The 20,011-nt window shown below is 44.0% G+C and overlaps 1 long non-coding RNA gene across 1 annotated transcript in view; it reads left to right on the top strand.

The window, feature by feature from the left end:
- Nucleotides 1–755: 755 nt before the first annotated feature.
- The window catches only part of LOC137644932 (uncharacterized), an 87,394-nt gene continuing 68,138 nt past the window's right edge, over nucleotides 756–20,011 (top strand). Inside the window, exon 1 of the long non-coding RNA XR_011045236.1 lies at nucleotides 756–897. This is a non-coding gene — a long non-coding RNA (uncharacterized lncRNA). The remainder of the gene's footprint in view (nucleotides 898–20,011) is intronic.

Below are 20,011 nucleotides of genomic sequence, written 5' to 3'. Positions count from 1 at the left end.
AAGTTGGCCAGGGAAACCAGCCACCCATTGAGGTACAATTGCTAGGGAGTTATGGGGTCCTTTGACTGGCCAGACAATACTACATTGGATCCTTCTCTCTGGTTACGGTTCACTTTCCCTTTTCCTATACATACACCGAATAGTCTGTCCTATTCTTTACAGATTTTCCCCTGTCCCCATACACTTGACAACACTGAGATTACCAAACAATTCTTCTTCATCCAAAGGGTTAACTACTGCACTGTAATTGTTCAGTGGTTACTTTCCTCTTGGTAAGGGTAGACGAGACTCTTTAGCTATGGTAAGCAGCTCTTCTAGGAGAAGGACACTCCAAAATCAAACTCTTGTTCTCTAGTCTTGGGTAGTGCCATAGGTCTTCCACTATCTTGGGTTCGAGTTTTCTTGCTTGGGGATAGCCTCGGGCACACTATTCTATCTATTTTCTCTTCTTGTTTTGTTAAAGTTTTTATAGTTTATATAAGAAATATCTGTTTAGGTGTTGTTGATGTTCTTAAAAGTATTTTGTTTTTTCTTGTTTCCTATCCTCACTGGGCTATTTTCCCTGTTGTAGCACTTGGGCTTACTGCGCCGTTGCAAAGGCTATGCCTCACCCCTAAAGCAGAACCAGAACCAGATAGCTTTTCCAACTAAGGTCATAATAATAATAATAATAATAATAATAATAATAATAATAATAATAATAATAATAATAATAATAATAATAATAATAATAATAATAATAATAATAATAATAATAATATTTTTTTTTGCAGATTGCAGTGTTTTGCACCTACTACGCTTCATCTAGTATTGTGCCCACAATGGCACAATCAGTGTTGTGGAGAGAGTAACGAGGAACCTGGAACATTATACAATGAGAATAAGACGTCCGAGAAGGTATTTGCAATAAAGTATTTTTTTAACAATTATTAAAGGTTATTGAGGTGTTGTGATACACGTAAGTTAAGTGGGTAAATTTATAGAACAACATGGGAATATTTTTCCAATAAAAAAAAAATGTCCTACGGTAAATATTGCACTTAATTTCCACAGCAAATAAATCGTTATCCCGGTTTTATTACATTTTTCGGACGAGGAAAACTTTAATGACGGAAACAGGTGGGAGCCTGTGACTTTGAGTGGGCGAAACAGGAAAAATGTGATTATTTGACACTTTCCAGATTCGTAAAACGCCACAAAACGTAACAAACCCACCTAACCTAACCAAGTAGTTCCCAGGTCACAGACCTAACCAGGGACCAAAAACACCGAGGTGTATGTATGATAGCAGCCACTTGCATGTGTGATTACAGCTAACTTAGAATACAGCAGTGTAAGAGGGGGTCGCACGGGGGCGTTAGCCCCCTGTTAGGTAAGTAGGTAAGGACACGGCTTGTAGGTTAGGTTAGGGGGTGAAAGTTGAGGTTAGTTGATGTCAATTATTAATCCATAAGGGTGGAACTGGCCGCTGTCATACAAAGGCTCCAAAACCCCTTCCCAGGTCGGAGCCTTTGTAGATCAGCGGCCAGGTCCTCCCGCGGACATAGAAAACGGGAATTTCTTCCCGTTTTCTAACCCTTCGTAAGACGTGGCCGTTGTTCTACAACAGAATGTTCTGCCAAAACTCTAGAATAGAACACTGCCTAACTTGAATGGGCCCACCTAACCTTACCTACAACACGTGTCTCTCCTTAACGGGGGGGCTAACGCCCCCCTGCGACCCCCCGTACATAGCCGTATAATTTTCTTAAACACCTAAACGGGGGGGCTACCGCCCCCCTGCGACCCCCCTTACACTTGCCTATTCTTAATCGGAAATCATCATACATACATGTGGCCGCTATCACTCATACACACAAGCATATTCTTAATCGGCCGACATCATGCATACATGTGGCCGCTATCACTCATACACACAAGCATATTCTTAATCGGCCGACATCATGCATACATGTGGCCGCGATCACACAAACCAGAAACGGAGAGGGTTGTACTTACATTATTTCCTGTTCAGCTTGCGGGTTTATTCGTAACCTCTACAACGGCCCCCTACTTTCGGCAATAACTATATGAACAACGCCAAAAAAACTTAGTTTTTCCACTATTCGCCGATTTTCCATCATACTTGTAGCGCATTTCACCGATATGACATTTTGCACAAATGCCGGAAAAGTCGCCTAAAAGTCCCATTTTATATAAATATTTTGTAAACTCAGCACTTGTTGTAAAGTTCATAATCCTCAACATACTAGGATTGACTGAATTGAAAAAAGATTCACAAGTATCTACACACTGGTTAGTTGCCATCGCGCCGCGTGGGTAAAGAATGAGCATTTCCGACCCTCGATGGGTGCTCCCGTTTCCGTATTTGAATTTTTAGAAAAAATGAGTTATGATTGGGTGAAAAAGTTAATCCTAGTTAATCCCCAGGTCAAGTGGGGTCCCATTGGGTCGTTTCAAATTGCCGCGGCCGATTAATAATTCAGAATTCCGCCGCTATGGCGCTGTTGATTCGATCAGAACGTCATCTATAGGGAATTCTAGGAACTATGGGAGCGAGAAACTGCGTGGCAAGGTACAGAGCTCGTTCGACTTATAAATTTCACGTTGAATTAGATGGTTTTCAAAATCTTTGTATATCGGTATAGTAAGTACTTACCCTGGATATTTATAACATTCTGAACAGTTAATATTCTATACAAGTTTCCGATAAAGTTGAAAATAAGGCGGCCGCTATCATACATGCAGGTGGCCGCCATCCTACACACATCCCCCTGGTCACAGTCTTACATCCTTCCCAGGTCACAGACCTATGCATGGGCAAAACCCCTGTACCACCCTACCTAAAATGCAAACTCAAAAAGTAAATCACAAATAATTCCTTAAGTTATGATTGACAACTACGTCTTTTTTTGTTTAGGCAATCTTCACGGTCAAATTAATAAAAATTGTTGGTCATCCTTAAAAGATAAGTCAGAATCGCACTTAGGACACTAAAAACAGGAGCAGATACGTGTGGTTTGTAAAATATAAATAAAAGAGTGAAATGAATATTTTAGGGGAATAGGATGCCAATATTTTGTGTAATTATTTGTGGATGTATTATATATCCCAGAGAATAGTGTAAAGAAAAGAAAAGGTTAGTTATATCATTATTTATCAATTTGCCAGTAAATTTTCCCAAACCAAAACACTGGTTCCCTCTGGGTGGCCCCCATTACCTTAGGATATATTAGGGTATATCTTACTGACTATTTTATTTGCGACGGAACTAAAGGTTTTTTCTATATAGAACCGCATTCCTGTATTAGTATAACTTTTTTTGTGTTTTCCTATAATAATACCATAAAATGTTTTTGCATTATTGGTCAAGTAAGGCTTCCTTATACCCAGTTGTATAGTTATAACCTACTTGTAGGGTTTAACGCCAACCATAGGTCAATATAATATTTTTTCTAACCTTTGGGGCTAAATTTATGATATTTTATTTTCAAGCCAAGTAGATGAACTATATACAGTAATGCCTCACAACACGAAATTATTTTGTAAAGTGATTTTTTAAATATTAAACTTAGCCGGTGAATATATAGTAGCTGCTGCTCCAGCGGCTCGACAGAAAAACACACAAAAACTCGCGAGCGATCGCTATGAAGGTTGCGGGTGTGCACACCAGCGCCAACTATCGGCCAGATACCGCATATGCATGTAAACAAGCCTCAATTCTTCTCTGTCGGCCTTAACGACAAGACGTATCATTACTCGCTGTATAACCTGGAGTTTTCTCAACAGACTTGGTGAAGTACTTAATTTTGGTTTGAGCTTTCGCAGTGCAGGTGTTTTTCCTCAACTTAAACTCTTGAACTCTTTTTTGGACAGATTTAATTGTTGATGACTTGGATTGTTTTTTTGGACTTTCTTTGACTAATTCAAAATGGCTGACGCTTCTCAAGTTCCTGGATTTCGTAAGTGTAATGCTAGGGATTGCAATAGGCGTCTTCCAAAGGCATCTCTCGACCCACATACTGTGTGTTCTAATTGTCTGGGTAAAACCTGTCAATTAGGAGATCGGTGTGAGGAATGCGTGGGCCTTTCGGAATTCGATTGGCTCGAATATGACAAATATTCTCGTAAGCTAGAGAGAGATAGGGTGAGGAGGAGTTCCTCTAGATCAGTAGATTTTTCCTCTCCCCATGCCCCTGAACCTAATCCTTCCCCTGTAGTGGTTGTGCCTGAACCCCCTACTGGCACTCAGGAACCATCAATGCGGGACATGTTACGTGCCATTCATGCTTTGGGTGAAAGAGTTGAGTCATTAGCTACAGATCGTAATCAACTCATGGCGGACGTTAAAGAGCTAAAGTGCCACAGCGGAAAATCGTGGGAAAGTGATTAGTGCGCAAAGTGTTTTCAGTGTTGCGACCGAGGGTTCGTCTGTTCGTGCCTGTCGTTCGCCTAGTCCGAGACCTCTTGCAAGCTCCCAAGCCCAGGGGAGAAGTAATGTCGTACGACTTATGGGTTCGAGAGGCCTTGATCAGCAAACAGACGTTCCCTCTATGGTAACAGGCGTGTCTCATCAAAACCGCCCCTACCATAAGACGAGAGAGACCATTTTCTCCTCGTCATCCGAAGGCTTTTCGCATAAGAAACCGTGGAGCAAGGTTTCAAGGCCCTTGAAGCGAAAGTCGGTCCCTTCAGGACAGGTCCAGCATCCTGGTTGTAGCCATTGGGACAGCTCTGACCCCTTACAGTCATCGGAAGACTGCTCGCCGCCTAAGCAGCAACGTTACACAGGCTCAGAGAGTCTTGGTGTAGGCAAGGTTGTGCAGTCTCAGACGTTAACCCCGTCTTTTACCGCACCCATTCCCGTTGATCCTAAATGGGTTGTACTGCAAGACATGCAGATCAAGCTCGCCTCCCTTATGGAAGACTATTCTGCTGAAAAGGTTCACGATGATCCTCGCCGCTTAGCTAATCGAGATCCTGGCCTTCAGCCGCCAAAACGAGCCTTTGCTCGTCCTGTTGACGTTGGCGTTGCTAAGTCACGTCAATCGCGCTTTGTAGAGCCTCACTCGATGCAGTCACATGTTGACTTTCAGCCGCATATGGACGTTCAGCCACTTCCTAATGCTCTTGTTGACGTTCAGGACGTTCGCCAACCAGCGGAGTTGACTTGTTTTGACGCTGAGCGTCAACCACCGCAGTCTAGAGTTGTTTTGACTGCTCAGTCTAGGCAGTCAAAACAGTCTCGAGTTGACGTCGAGCGTCCTCCCTCTCCTGTTGTTGTTGACAGTCAGGCTGTTAAGCAGTTACATGACGTAGCGTCCTGGACTGCTACTAATACACCAGTGCGTGTGGACTCTGCGTGTCAAGCATTGCCAACCCCTTTGCTTGTTACTCAGCAGTTGTCGGATGAAGATCCTTCAGATGAGGACGTTGCTGACCCTCATCATGATGATCATCCTTCGGATGTAGACGAACCTAGAACGGTTCCTCCTTCAATGGACTTTAAGAAAGTCATGTTAATTTTCAAGGAGCTTTTTCCCGATCACTTTGTTACCGTTGCTCCTCGTTCGCCACCGTCTGAGTTTGCTCTAGGCTTACCTGCTCTCATGCCAGCCTTTACTAAGCTAGTGCTCTCTCGCTCTTCCAAGAGAGCTTTACGACTTTTAGGCGACTGGTTGGATACCAGGAGGAGTTTGGGGAAGACGGCCTTTGCCTTCCCTCCGTCAAAGCTCTCGTCTAGATCGAGCGTCTGGTATGCCACGGGAGAAGTTCTCGGCTTGGGAGTCCCTGCCTCTGCCCAGGGTGACTTCTCAAGCCTCGTAGACTCTCCCCGCCGCCTAGCCATGAGACGCTCGAAGATTAGTTGGTCCTCCTCGGACCTTGACCATCTGCTGAAAGGCGTATACAGGGCCTTTGAAGTTTTCAACTTCCTTGACTGGTCATTAGGAGCTTTAAGTAGGAAAATCTCGTCGGCTGATAGAGATGTTTCCTTACTGATAATGTCATGTATGGATAAAGCCATCCGCGATGGTTCCAATGAGCTCGCCTCCTCTTTCACGTCGGGAGTCTTAAAGAAGCGAGAGTCCCTTTGCTCTTTTCTTTCGGCAGGAGTTACTCCCTGTCAGAGATCAGAACTGCTCTTTGTTCCCTTATCAAAGTTTTTGTTTCCGCAACAATTGGTTAAGGACATAGCTTCTTCGCTTGTGCAGAAGGACACCCATGACTTGATGGCGTCCTCTGCTCGCAAGGGGACTCCTTCTACATCCTTTGCTGTAAGACCCAGGATCGACACTCCGGCATCCAGATTTATCCCGCCCTTTCGTGGCAGAGCTCCCAGCAGGGGAAGTACTCGTGCCGAGGGAAAGAGAGGAAAGAAGAGAGGAGCCAAGTCCTCACGTGGCACAGTCTGACTGCCCACAGCCTCAGACAGCGGTAGGAGCCAGATTGAAGAGATTCTGGCAGGCCTGGGAGAAGAGGGGCGCAGACCAAGAGTCTGTTCGGTTGCTCAGAGAGGGGTACAAAATTCCGTTTGTACGCAAACCTCCTCTAGCGACAACTCCCATCGACCTCTCTCCCAGGTACCGAGAGGAGTCAAAGAGACAAGCCCTAAACCTAGAAGTGTCTCTGTTGCTAGAGAAGGGAGCGGTGGTGAAAGTCTCGGACCTCCAATCACCGGGGTTTTACAACCGTCTCTTCCTAGTCCCAAAGAAGATAGGAGGTTGGAGACCGGTGCTAGACGTCAGTGCGCTCAATGTTTTTGTTACAAAAACAAAGTTCACTATGGAGACCACGAAGTCAGTCTTAGCAGCGGTCAGAAAGGGAGACTGGATGGTCTCTCTCGACCTACGAGATGCGTACTTCCACATTCCTATACACCCAGATTCCCAACCGTTTCTGAGGATTGTTTTCAGGAATGTGGTATACCAGTTTCGGGCCCTGTGCTTTGGCCTAAGTCCTTCTCCTCTCGTGTTTACGAGGCTCATGAGGAATGTGGCAAAATTCCTCCATTTATCGGGTATCCGAGCCTCCCTATACTTGGACGACTGGCTTCACAGGGCTTCGTCCAGTCATCGCTGTCTGCAGGATCTTCATTGGACATTGGATCTGACCAAGGAATTGGGACTTTTGGTCAACCTAGAAAAGTCCCAGCTGATTCCATCCCAAACTATACTGTATTTAGGGATGGAGATTCGCAGTCCAGTTTTTCGGGCTTTTCCGTCTGCCACCCGAATAGATCAAGCCCTGCTCAAAGTCCAACTAATGTTGAAGAGAGAACGGTGCTCAGTCAGGAATTGGATGAGTCTAGTAGGAACTCTATCATCCCTGGAGCAGTTTGTCTCGCTAGGAAGACTACGCCTTCGGCCTCTCCAGTTCCATCTAGCCTTTCACTGGAACAAGGACAAGACGTTAGAGACGGTCTCAATCCCGGTCTCCGAACCAATAAAGGCATGCCTGAAATGGTGGAACAACAATATCAGTCTGAGAGAGGGACTTTCCCTAGCAGTTCAGAACCCAAACCACGTACTGTACTATTCTCAGACGCGTCGGATTTGGGTTGGGGTGCGACCCTGGACGGTCGGGAATGCTCAGGTCTGTGGACCTCAAGTCAGAGGAGCATGCACATCAATGGCAAGGAGCTTTTGGCAGTCCACTTGGCCTTGATGCAATTCGAAAGTCTCCTTCGAAACAAAGTGGTAGAGATCAACTCCGACAATACCACAGCCTTGGCGTACATCTCCAAGCAAGGAGGCACACACTCCCTCACGCTGTACGAGATCGCAAGGGACCTGCTCATTTGGTCAAGAGATCGAGGCATCTCCCTGTTAACGAGGTTTATCCAGGGCGACTTGAACGTCTTAGCAGACTGTCTCAGTCGGAGGGGTCAGGTAATTCCTACGGAATGGACCCTCCACAAGGACGTGTGCAAGAGTCTTTGGGCGACTTGGGGTCAACCCACCATAGACCTCTTTGCCACCTCGATGACCAAGAGACTTCCAATCTATTGCTCTCCAGTCCCAGACCCAGCAGCAATACACATAGACGCATTTCTCCTAGATTGGTCTCATCTGGACTTATATGCATTCCCACCATTCAAGATTGTCAACAAGGTACTGCAGAAGTTCGCCTCTCACGAAGGGACAAGGTTGACGTTGGTTGCTCCCCTCTGGCCCACGAGAGAGTGGTTCACCGAGGTACTTCGATGGCTGGTAGACTTTCCAAGAAGTCTTCCTCTAAGGGTAGATCTGTTACGTCAGACCCACGTAAAGAATGTCCATCAAAGCCTCCCCGCTCTTCGTCTGACTGCCTTCAGACTATCGAAAGACTCTCAAGAGCTCGAGGCTTTTCGAAGGAGGCAGCCAGTGCGATTGCAAGAGCGAGGAGAGCTTCTACCATTAGAGTATACCAGTCGAAGTGGGAAGTCTTTCGAGACTGGTGCAAGTCAGCATCTGTGTCCTCGTCCAGTACCTCTGTAGCCCAAATCGCAGATTTTCTTTTACATCTTAGAAAGGTTCGCTCCCTCTCAGCTCCCACGATTAAGGGCTACAGGAGCATGTTGGCTTCGGTCTTTCGTCATAGAGGCTTAGATCTTTCCAACAATAAAGATCTCCAAGATCTCCTTAAGTCTTTCGAGACCTCTAAGGAACGTCGTTTGGCAACTCCTGGATGGAACTTAGACGTGGTCCTAAGGTTCCTCATGTCAGACAGGTTTGAGCCATTACATTCAGCCTCCCTGAAGGATCTCACCCTCAAGACGCTTTTCCTAGTGTGCTTGGCTTCGGCTAAAAGGGTCAGTGAACTTCATGCCTTCAGTAAGAACATCGGCTTTTCTACAGAAAAAGCCACTTGTTCACTTCAACTTGGTTTCCTGGCCAAAAATGAACTGCCTTCTCGTCCTTGGCCTAAATCTTTTGATATTCCTTGCTTATCAGAGATCGTAGGCAACGAACTGGAAAGAGTATTATGTCCTGTTAGAGCTCTTAAGTTCTATTTAGCTCGTACTAAGTCATTACGAGGTAAATCTGAGGCATTATGGTGCTCAGTTAAGAAACCATCATTGCCTATGTCAAAGAATGCTTTGTCATATTTTATCAGATTTTTAATACGAGAAGCTCATTCTCACTTGAATGAGAAAGACCGATGTTTGCTTAAGGTTAAGACGCACGAAGTTAGAGCTATAGCAACCTCCGTGGCCTTCAAGCAAAATAGATCTCTGCAAAGTATTATGGACGCGACTTTTTGGAGAAGCAAGTCAGTGTTCGCGTCATTTTACTTAAAAGATGTCCAGACTCTTTACGAGGACTGCTACACACTGGGTCCATTCGTTGCAGCGAGTGCAGTAGTGGGTGAGGGTTCTACTACTACATTACCCTAATTCCAATATCCTTTTTAATCTGTCTCTTGAAATGTTTTTAATATTGTTTTTTGGGTTGTACGGAAGGCTAAGAAGCCTTTCGCATCCTGGTTGATTTGGCGGGTGGTCAAAGTCTTTTCTTGAGAGCGCCCAGATTAGGGGTTTGATGAGGTCCTGTTTGTATGGGTTGCAGCCCTTGATACTTCAGCTCCTGGGAGTCTTTCAGCATCCTAAGAGGATCGCTGGGCTTCGTGAGGAAGACAGACTTACAAGGCAGAGTAATCGTCTAAGTCAACTTCCTTACCAGGTACCTATATATTTGGGTTTTGTTATAACTGTCAAAAACTCTAAGCATATACGCTGTAAACTTAATTAACTCTAGTCTCTACCCACCACCTTGGGTGTGAATCAGCTATTATATATTTACCGGCTAAGTTTAATATTTAAAAATTATGTTTTAATTATAAAATAAATTTTTGAATATACTTACCCGGTGAATACAGTATATAAATTAAAGGCCCTCCTTTCCTCCCCAATAGAGACGCAGTGGGACGAGAAGAATTGAGGCTTGTTTACATGCATATGCGGTATCTGGCCGATAGTTGGCGCTGGTGGGCACACCCGCAACCTTCATAGCGATCGCTCGCGAGTTTTTGTGTGTTTTTCTGTCGAGCCGCTGGAGCAGCAGCTATTATATATTCACCGGGTAAGTATATTCAAAAATTTATTTTATAATTAAAATATCATTTTTCATGTTGTGAGTCACATTTCACATGCAAATTGCCTAATTCGTTCCAAATCCTACAAAACACCACATTAAATCTTAAAATAAAGCTACAGGATAACCACAATGAAATACTGTACAGCTAAATACATTTGAACCATTCAATGTACCTAAACTAACTGTTAATACCTGTAAGTTAAGTAGTTATTACTACATAATGTAATAATAAATGGAAAATAATACAATACATGCAGTAAAATACTGTACATATACAAAATATACAGTACCATATGTACTCTACTGTAATAATTACCCCTATTTTAGACTACAACTTCGTTTACTATTTCCTTAACCCATTTTCTTCAACTCTTTATATTGGGTGACTACAGTATTTTATTCTCGGGCTGGCTGGCAAATTTATTTTCGTAAAATGAAAAATTTTTTGCAAAGTGAGTCAAGGGTATTCGCAGCTTGAAAATTTCATAAGCAGATATTTTCGTTTAGAGAGGTATAACTGTATTTTTCCCTCTTGCCATCTTGTGTTTTATCCATTTCAGACCATGAAGATTGGGGCAAACCACCTGTTCATGGCCCCTGAAAATATATTCGTTCTGTAACTGGAATACAAACTACGCTATTTAATAGGGGTTTGTTCTGTAACTGGAATACAAACCACGCTATTTAATAGGGGTGTTACTTTCGGCGCAGCTGAAATGACGAGCCATTAAAATTTAACGAGGGTTTACTACTCACATCGCTAGTAAGCGGGGGTAGGGCAGGGTAGCTTGCTACCCCCCCCCCTCCCACACACACAACTGTGCTTAAGCTCACTTTTACTTTTGGCTCGGAGCGAGAACGTTGTTTCCTCTCTCTCTCCTCGCCTATTTTGGACTGCCATTATTTTTGTCTTTTTCAATATTAAACTTACCCGATAATCATGTAGCTGTCAACTCCGTTGCCCGACAGAATTCTACGGAAGGGATACGCCAGCGATCGCTATACAAGAGGGGGGTGTACTCACAAGCGCCACCTGTGGCCAGGTACTGCAGTACTTCTTGTTGACACCACTTCAATTTTTCCTCTGTCGTGCTTCCGGCAAGACGTTCATGGGTACGCTTATAATTTTGGAGTCTTGTTCACGGTTTTTGGTGAAGTATTGCTCTAAGATTTCAGCTTTCGCTATTCAGGAAGTTTTATTATTAGCTTAGCTAGCTTTTGGAATTAATTTGATTAATTATGGTGACGAAGAGAGTATGAACTCTCTTTCACCTTTAAATGGCCGACCCTTCCCTTAGACGGAAGTGTTGGTGTCTAAGAGAGTATAGACTCTCTTTCTTAATTTTGCTTAACAAAAGTTATAGATTTTTTTTTTTTATCTCTCCGCCTTTTATAAGCCTCTTCGATTAACTTCCTTTTATTATAAACTTATTAAAATTAATTTTTATATTTGTTTATATTCGACCTTTCCTAATAGTAGGCGGTCTTTTCTTGGTACCGAAGTTAATTAACATTGAGCCCGTCATTTCGGTTTTACCTGTTAACATATTATGCTATTTTAATGTTTTTGAAAGAATTTCTTTGATAGTCTCGTACTGTTTTCAAAGTTGAACTAACGTTTTGTTTTGTCTCCGCAGTTGTTGACGTTCAGAACGTTCAACTTGCGCTCTATCGTTACGATAGAGAGAGAATTTTCACGGTGTCACGTTGCAGTAAGAGTAACCGTTTTTAGCGTTTTGTTCATTCTTTCTTAGCTTAATGGTTTTAATTCTAATAAAGGAACTTTTTATTTGGGAAATATTTCAGTTTTTTTCCTTTAACAATAATATCTTTTAACGATATATATGATTGGGCTCTTCTCTCAGGTTCTAAGTCAAGAGAGAGAGAGAGAGAGAGATAGAGACGGAGGGAGAGAGAGCTGGATAAACGTTTCGTTCAAGCGAGTAACGTTGTTATCGTTTTTGCTCTTCTCCCTAGTCTCTTTAGGGGAAGAAGGTAAACGTTTCATGAGTTTTATTCTTGTTCTCAAGCTTTATGCGGTGAGAGATTTTAAACGTAGTTTATTTGATCTAGTGTTTAGTCTCTTTCCAGCCACTGAATTATTTATCTTTCATTAGATTTTTCTGTTACATTGTAATTCTGTTTTCGCAATTACTAACTTTTAAGGAAGGATAGAATTGCGTGTTTCAGGTACAAACCACTTAAAGTTTCGAGTTCAGTGAAATAAGTGCAAACAGAAAATCAAAAGTGATAAGTGATTAGCGCAAAGTGTGTCAGTGTTGTGCGTGAGGGTACTTCTGTGCGTGCCAGTCGTCCTCCCAGTCCGGGACCTCTTGCAAGCTCCCAAGCCCAGGGGAGAAGCAATGTCGAAGGGCAAAAGGGTTCGGCAGGCCTTGATCGGCGCACAGAAGTATCCTCGGTGGTTGCGGGCGTGTCTTACAGAGACCGTCACTCCCACCCGCAGACGATTGAGCCCGTCTTTTACTCGTCTGCAGAAGAAATGTCAGGGAGAAAACGCTGGACTCAGGTCTCAAGACCTCTCAAACGCAAAGTCCAGACCTCAAGAGTTCTACAACCTGGTTGCAGTCATTGGATTAGCTCTGACTCTCCGCAGTCATCAGGTGACTGCACACCTCCTAAGAGAGGTAAGGTGATGCCGCAACAGACCTCATCTTCTGTTAAGGCTTTGCCTCAGCAGACCTTAGCGTCTGTCGACCCCAAGATGACTTTGCTGCAGTCCATGCAGTCACAGCTTGTGGTCTTAATGCGTGAGTGTCAGGCTGAGAAGGTTACACCTCCTCCTGCGATCGCTCCGCCTCACCGCAGTCCAGTCTGCCAGGTGTACGAAGTTGAGGTTCCTCAGGATACCTTACCGCGTACTGAGTTGCCAGTTACCAGCGGTGTGCAGCAACCTCCGCCTTCCTTAAGGCAACCTCAGCAATGGGAGCAGGAGTCTTATGCCTTACTTCCTCCGCTTCCGCCTGCGGTTCCACCAGCGAGGCATCAATCTCTTGAGGTACGACAACCTCTTCCATCCATGAGGTAGCCACCTCAGCACTCGCTGCAGCGACCTCAACCCTCCTCATTCCTCAAGGCGAGAGCCTCAACTCCTTAGGCTAGCACCTCAGGAACCTCTACTCGCGAGACAAGAACTGCGTTCTGCGCAGCCGCTACCTCAACTCTCGCAGCTCACACCTCAGGAACCTCAACTCGTTCCTCAGGAACCTGCTACTGCGCATCCGCTACCCTTACAGCAAGCGCAACTCTTGAGACAAGAAACTCATGCTAGAAGTCAGCCACCTCAACGCATGCATCTGCCACTTTCTCCTCAACTTGAGCCTCTTCCCATTCAACTTTGAAATAACAAATGACAATAATAACACCTCATTACTTTCATAACTTGCATTTGTAATCATATACATGTATGCCTACACAAACATTATGATAATGGAGGTTATTCGTATTACTTAAATAAAAAAATATATATGTATTCCTTGCAATATATTTTTAACAAATCGCAAATATGGCAAAATATCTTCAAAACAAAAATGAATCATGAGTTATGAATGTAATGTAAATATTATGTTGATATTAAAACCCCATGCAAGCATGCATGAAGTAATGCAGTGTTGCCAACAGGGCGAGTTTCCCTGTCCTGAGGTGAAGTAGATTATAGATCGTATATTTAGTGCAGCTTAATTCTACGATTATCATGCCTGCTATCAAATTCATCAACAAAACAGTCTAAATCAATTCCCTCGGCACGTGCACTTTCAATGGACAGTAATGCGATATTACTCAATCTAGCACTGGTCATGGAATTTCTGAGAAATGTTACACGCCATGCAACATGCTCTGCTTCTCTTACAGCATGCTCTACATACAGCATGCTCTGCATACAGCATGCTCTACATACAGCATGCTCTGCATACCTTACCGCATGCTTCTCAGTCACACATCTTTGGTTGTTGCCAACTCACTAGACTGTCAAGCAGTTTCATAACGTTGCCTTCTAGTCTGCTGCTTTTGCACCAGTGAAACCCTCACTGAGAGAACTTAGCTTTTCTCGGATATGGTCCCTGTAGATGAGAAAGTGCTTTTCTCCCTCCTTCTGATATTCCCTTGAGGACTCTGTCATTTGGAGAGGAGCCTTTTGCTGCTTAGCCTCCTATGGACTTTTATTTAAGCATAACATGCTTCCAGGGAAGGTAATGGTTCCACTTCAGTCGCTAACCCCGTCTGTTACCACACCTGCTCCCATAGACCTTGAGCTGTGTTGCAAGACATGCAGTCTAAGCTTAGTCCTTGTTAGAGGATTTTTTGTTTACGGAGTCAGTGTGTCACTGGGAAGACGTTCAACAACCAGCAGAAGTGACTTGTTGTGACGCAGTGCGGCAACCTCAGCAACCCGATAAGGAGTTGTCTATACGACCCAGACAGTCTAGACAGCTTCGGGTTGTCACTGTACTTCCTCGCTTCCCCATGGTTGACAGTTCACAGACTGTGCAGCAGTACCATGATCTTGTGTCCGGCTCCGTCAGACGACTGGCTTTTAAGAGCTCCCACAAGTCGTCGCTGTCTGGAGATTCTCAGATGGACTATGGATCTGACCAAGGAACTGGGCCTCCTGGTCAATTTTGAGGAGTCTCAGCTCGTCCCATCCCAGACCATTGTCTACCTGGGTATGGATCTTCAGAGTCGAGCTTTTCGGGCTTTTCCGTCGGCCCCAAGGATCTTCCAAGCCCTAGAATGCATCCAGAGCATGCTGAGAAGGAACCGATGCTCAGTCAGGTAGTGGATGAGTCTAACAGGGACACTTTCATCGCTGGACCTGTTCATCGTGTTAGGGAGACTCCACCTCCGCCCCCTTCAGTATCATCTAGCTGCTCACTGGATAAAGGACATGACGCTAGAGACGGTCTCAGTTCTTGTTTCCGAAGAGAGGAGGTCTTCTCTCGCGTGGTGTAAGAACAGCTTTCTTCTCAAGGAAGTCTACTTTTGGCTGTTCAGAAACCCGACCGCCGTCTCCTCTCGGACGCATCAGACACGGGCTGGGGTGCGACTTTGGACGGACAGGAATGCTCGGGAACATGGAATCAGGAGCAAAGGACACTTCACATCAATTGCAAGGAGTTGTTGGCGGTTCTTCTGGCCTTGATAAACTTCAAGTCCCTCCAGCTTAACAAGGTGGTGGAGGTGGACTCTGACAACACCACAGCCCTGGCTTACATCTTCAAGCAGGGAGGGACTCTTTCGTGGAAGTTGTTCTAGATCGCAAGGGACCTCCTCATCTGGTCAAAAGATCGAAAGCTCACGCTGGTAACGAGGTTCATTCAGGGCGGTATGAATGTCATGGCAGATCGCCTCAGCCGGAAGGGTCAGGTCATCCCCACAGAGTGGACCCTTCACAAGAGTGTTTGCAGCAGACTTTGGGCCCTGTGGGGTCAGCCAACCTTAGATCTGTTCGCTACCTCGATAACCTAGAGACTCCTGTTGTATTGTTCTCCGATTCCAGACCCAGCAGCAGTTCACGTGGATGCTTTTCTGCTGGATTGGTCCCATCTCGACCTGTATGCATTCCCGCCGTTTTAGATTGTCAACAGGGTACTTCAGAAGTTCTCCTCTCGCAAAGGGACACGGCTGACGTGGATTGGCTCCGCTCTGGCCCGCGAGAGAATGGTTCATAGAGGTACTGCAATGGCTGGTCGACATTCCCAGGACTCTTCCTCTAGGAGTGAACCTTCTACGTCAACCTCACGTAAAGAAGGTACACCCAAACCTCCACGCTCTTCGTCTGACTGCCTTCAGACTTTCGAAAGACTCTCAAGAGCTAGGGGCTTTTCGAAGGAGGCAGCCAGAGCGTTTGCCAGAGCAAGGAGAACATCCACTCTCAGAATCTATCAGTCTCAAGGGGAAGTCTTCCGTAGCTGGTACAAGACCAATGCAGTTTCCTCAACCAGTACCACTGTAACCCAGATTGCTGACTTCCTGTTACATCTAAGGAAAGTAAGATCCCTTTCAGCTCCTACGATCAAGGGTTACAGAAGTATGTTGGCAGCGGTTTTCCGCCACAGAGGCTTGGATCTTTCCACCAACAAAGATCTACAGGACCTCCCTAGGTCTTTTGAGACCTCAAAGGAACGTCGGTTGTCCACTCCAGGCTGGAATCTAGACGTGGTCCTAAGGTTCCTTATGTCATCAAGATTTGAACCTCCCCAATCAGCCTCTTTTTAGGACCTCACATTAAAAACTCTTTTCCTCGTGTGCTTGACAACAGCTAAAAGAGTAAGTGAGATCCACGCCTTCAGCAGGATCATTGTTTTCACATCTGAAACGGCTACATGTTCCTTGCAGCTCGGTTTTTGCTAAACGAGCTTCCTTCACGTCCTTGGCCTAAGTTGTTCGAGATCCCAAGCCTGTCCAACTTGGTGGGGAATGAACTGGAGAGAGTACTTTGCCCAGTTAGAGCTCTTAGGTACTATCTAAAAAGGTCTTAACCTTTACGAGGACAATCAGAAGCCTTATGGTGTGCTATCAAGAAACCTTCTTTCCCAAGTTCTAAGAACTCAGTTTCTTACTATTCAGGCTTCTGATTAGGGAAGCACATTCTCATCTGAAGGAAGAAGACCTTGCTTTGCTGAAGGTAAGGACACATGAAGTGGGAGCTGTGGCTACTTCAGTGGCCTTCAAACAGAACCATTCTCTGCAGAGTGTTATGGATGCAACCTATTGGAGAAGCAAGTCAGTGTTCGCATCATTCTATCTCTAAGATGTCCAGTCTCTTTACGAGTACTGCTACACCCTGGGACCATTCGTAGCAACGAATGCAGTAGTAGGCGAGGGCTCAGCCACTACATTCCCATAATCCCATAACCTTTTAACCTTTCTCTTGAATACTTTTTATGGGTTGTACGGTCGGCTAAGAAGCCTTCCACATCCTTGTTGATTTGGCGGGTGGTCAATTCTTTCTTGAGAAGCGCCGAGGTTAAAGGTTGTGATGAGGTCCTTTAGTATGGGTTGCAGCCCTTGATACTTCAGCACCTTAGAGTTGTTCAGCCTCCTAAGAGGAACGCTGCGCTCAGTAAGGAAGACGAACTTATTTAAGGCAGAGTAATGGCTCAAGTCGACTTCCTTACCAGGTACTTGTAATTTCATTGTTATTTTGAATAACTGATAATATGAAATACGGGATACTTAGCTTCTTGATATACAGGTACACTGGTTTTCACCCACCTCCCTGGGTGTGAATCAGCTACATGATTATCGGGTAAGTTTAATATTGAAAAATGTTATTTTCATTAGTAAAATAAATTTTTGAATATACTTACCCGATAATCATGATTTAATTGACCCACCCTTCCTCCCCATAGAACCAGTGGACCGAGGAAAAATTGAAGTGGTGTCAACAAGAAGTACTGCAGTACCTGGCCACAGGTGGCGCTTGTGAGTACACCCCCCTCTTGTATAGCGATCGCTGGCGTATCCCTTCCGTAGAATTCTGTCGGGCAACGGAGTTGACAGCTACATGATTATCGGGTAAGTATATTCAAAAATTTATTTTACTAATGAAAATAACATTTTTACTTACTTTTTCTTATACTTGTAAATATATATATAAACACAATGTTTATGTATATATATGTGTATAGAAAATGTAGTAAGTTTTCTTTTCAGTGTTTTTGCTGTGTGTGTGATATACGACAACGACACTTGCGTAGTAGCAAGGCCAGCACAGTTCCACTCCGTGGGGAACGGCCTTTCCCTCTCTGGTCCATTGGTCTTCCCGTCAGCATATATCCGTTAACTCGGCCGCCACAGGGGAATCGTCATCGCCTGGACCCTCTTCATTCAACTATTGCCTTCGCCTTTTCCTCTTTTCCTACGGGAAACTTGGATTCTGAGCGAAGGGAATGTGGCCTTTCAAAGATTGACTACGGTCTCTCTCTTCTCGAGGTCGTTCACCTTTACTACAACAGCGTACTATTGGGGAAGCTCCTTTCCCGTGCGCGGGTTAGGTTGCTCTGCCGATTGTTTGTCTCAATTATTTTTAGTGAAAATCTAATTGTATTTTAACTTCTCGGCTTTCTCCGTGGGGAACACTTCCCTTCAGAGGGTCAGTGGTTCTCACTATTAGTCAATATTCTTAGCTGATTTGAATAATCATAATTCTGTTTTTTTTACAGTTTCTCCGCTCCCCCCCTTCTCCCATGGATGTCGACTGGGGAAGGAAGGGCGCAATACTTAATTCTTATTTTTAAATTTTTAACTTAGCCGGTGAATATATAATAGCTGACGCCTCCGGCGGCTCGACAGAAAAACACAAAAACTCGCGAGCGATCGCTATGAAGGTTGCGGGTGTGCCCACCAGCGCCAACTATCGGCCAGATACCGCATATACATGTAAACAGCTCCAATTCTTCTCTGTCGGTCTGATCGACAAGACGTACCATTACTCGCTGTTAACCTGGAGTTTTTCAACAGTCTTGGTGAAGTACTTCCTTTTGGTTTGAGCTTTCGCAGTGCAGGTGTTTTATCTTCAAGTTAAACTATTGAACTCTTTTTTGGATAGATTTAATTGTTGATTACTTTGGATTGTTTTTTTGGACTTACTTTGACTTTTCAAAATGGCCGACCCTTCCCTTAATACGGAAGTGTGTTTTAGGCTTTTAGCAATTATCTTATCACGTTATAAATTGTTGTTGTTAATTATAGATTTTCCTCTATATATTTTATATCTCACCCGCCTTTATTAGGCCTCTTCGATTAGCTTTCCATTTATACTAAACATCAATATAAATTTTAATGTTTTGTTTATATGCGACCTTACCTATTCCTCCCCTAGTCCGAGAGTAGGCGGTCCTAACTTGGAAACCGAAGTTAAACAACGTTGAGCCCATTCAACTTTTATTTTCGTTAAGTTTAAATTATTTGCTCTGTAAGAGTTATTAAATGAATTTTTTTTATTAGATATTTTATGAAAGATTTTCTTTGAATAGTCTTCGTGCTGTTTCAAAGATGAACTAACGTTTGGTTTATTTATGCTACGCAGTTTGCGCTCTATTGTTACGATAGAGAAAGAGAGAATCACGGTTTCACTTTGCAGAAAGAGTAAATCGATTTTGACGTTTTGTTCATTCTTCTTTCAAACTGAAATGTTTTAATACTAATTTAAAGGAACTTGTTAATTTTCAATTTCTTAGTCCTTTCAGTTTTTTTTCCTTTGGTCAAATAACCTGTTTATTGACGAAAGGTGAGTGGGTTTTTCTCTTCGGTGTGAAATCAAGAGAGAGAGAGAGAGAGGAAGAGAGAACGTTCCGATCTTTATTCTCGTCCCAAGCAAGTAACGTTGTTCTCGAGTCAGTTTTTTACTCTCGTCCCAAGTCTTTGTACGGGGAGTAAGGATAAAACGTTTTTAGTTTTTATTCTCGTCCCATGCACTTTACGGTGAGAGATTGAAAACGTAGTTTTGAATGAACTAGTGTTTAGTCTCCTCCCCAGTCACTGATCCTTTTATCTTTATATATTTCCGTTTTATTCGATATATATGTTTACTGTTTTTTTTTTGCTTGTATTAATGTGCTTACATTATACGACTTATTTCGCAATTATAACCTTTTGATGTAGGGGAGAATTGCGTGCTTCAGGTAGAAATCAGTTTTTATTCATGCCTAATGTGAAATTATTGAAAAATTCTATTTCAGTGAAGTAAGTGCGAAAACTGAAAATTGTAGTGATAAAGTGATAATTGCGCAAAGTGTTATCAGTGTTGCGAAAGTGGGTTCGTCTGTTCGTGCCTGTCGTTCGCCTAGTCCGAGACCTCTTGCAAGCTCCCATGCCCCAGGGAGAAGTAATGTCGTAGGACTTATGGGTTCGAGAGACTTTAACCAACGAACAGACGTTCCCTCTATGGTTTCAGGCGTGTCTCGTCAAGACCG

This window comes from Palaemon carinicauda, chromosome 8 (assembly GCF_036898095.1).
Source record: "Palaemon carinicauda isolate YSFRI2023 chromosome 8, ASM3689809v2, whole genome shotgun sequence".
Classification (NCBI taxonomy): Eukaryota; Metazoa; Arthropoda; class Malacostraca; order Decapoda; family Palaemonidae; genus Palaemon; species Palaemon carinicauda.
This window is presented reverse-complemented; position numbering and strand designations above follow the sequence as displayed.